This window comes from Polyodon spathula, chromosome 57, assembly GCF_017654505.1.
Source record: "Polyodon spathula isolate WHYD16114869_AA chromosome 57, ASM1765450v1, whole genome shotgun sequence".
NCBI classification, from domain to species: Eukaryota; Metazoa; Chordata; class Actinopteri; order Acipenseriformes; family Polyodontidae; genus Polyodon; species Polyodon spathula.
In genome coordinates, this window is record NC_054590.1 from 815,771 (window position 1) to 817,477 (window position 1,707).

Genomic DNA, 1,707 nt, shown 5'->3' on the forward strand with positions numbered 1-1,707 from the left:
TCCTTTTTTTACATTGTAAGCATTGAACCAACGATCACCCAAAACACAAACTCCCCAGAATGGAACAGTGATTCCTGGAGATGCCAAAATGCAAGGCCCTCTGATCAGAAGAAAATCCTGGCACTGTGCCTCAATAATTCCTAAATAAAGTTTTAGTTTTCTTCCAGTTTGTATAATTGGATAGCAACTGTATTTGCCCCTCCCGCATCCCTGTACATTGTGTACTTTTGCAAGCTGCAAAAAAAAACTGAAGATGATGAGAAACACAAGGGCGACTCCCTCCAAACCAGACAGGGAGCCGACCGCAGTCAGGACGGAGCGTTCTTGAATGAGCAGGATCCTTCAGGGAAGCCCTTTCATGTACTCAAGCCTCCCTCTGATTGCGTGCCACTGATATAATGGCACAGTCACACAGAGATACCGCCATGGAGATTAAAGTTGATCATCTCCTTTATGTGCATCTGACTCACAGCTGGCAAACTGCATGCATATGCAAGACCAATAGATCCCAATACTGTACATTTTAAACACTTTTTTGTGTTGAGGTTGATTTGGCTGACAATCTAAAATGCTCAAGTTTGCCTGTATTCTTTCCTCCTCAGAATAAAAACCAGACACTTGCACACACATACACCTCATTTCAAAGGCTTCAGAGCTGTGGAAAAAACGCTGACATTCTCCAAACCCCTTATTCGTGGGGTATTTTGGAGTGGATCTTTATCAAAATGCAACAGTGTGGGACCTCTCAATGCCATTTTCCACCCATTGAACCCCAAAGCAGAGAGTCGCAACCAGGGCTGTGGTCAACTCCTGGAAACTCCAGGCTAGCAGGTATGGAGGGGCAACGGTGCAATGACCGAGCAATGATGAAGATGCATTAGGTACCAAGGTTGAATTGATGCAGTTAAGGGCACTGGACTCCATTAACATCCAAATATATTTAAACTGCAACATAGAACCAGATCAGAAAACCCATCACTGAAAAGGCCTCCAAACAGAGTTTTTTTTCTTTTTGTTATATCGTTATGCACACCAATTACACTGTAAATACAATGGCAACACACAACTAGCAAGGCTCAATAACAAGATTCTAAACATTAAACACATGGTTAGCATATAAACTACTAACACACCTAATCTCAATAAAAGCCACTATTGCACCATAACAGATAAATCAGCTATGAAAAAGTTAACTGCTGTGGTCACAAATGTATTATAAATAAAGAGACTGGGAAACCAATAGAGAGTCATGTGCAGGATGTCTCATCATTACAAAGTGGCAGGGAGGCTGTTATCCATCACTGGGAGGGTCTGTGGTCACTGTGTGACTAAGTCTCCACACTATGCAAATCTGCAGAAACAAAAGACTAACAAACCGTCCAGGTATCCCAGCTTGTCCGACAATTGTTTCACCAAGTGAACGTACTTTATCTCACATGGTAAATGGGATTGCATATCCAAGGATGGAAATAAGAACCCCATTGCAAAGCAGTTTCACCCATTCAACATTTTAATAAACGCCTGATTAGCCACAGTGCACAGGTAACAAGCCCAGGTGTGTCTTACTAAAACGCACAGTAAACCAGGAATGGATCAAACTGCTATGCAATGGGAGTCTTACTGCCATCCCTGCATACCAAACACACATAGGACATTCTGCTGTTCCCACGTCCTGGGTATTTCCACGTGCCCTGTAGTACAGAGAGA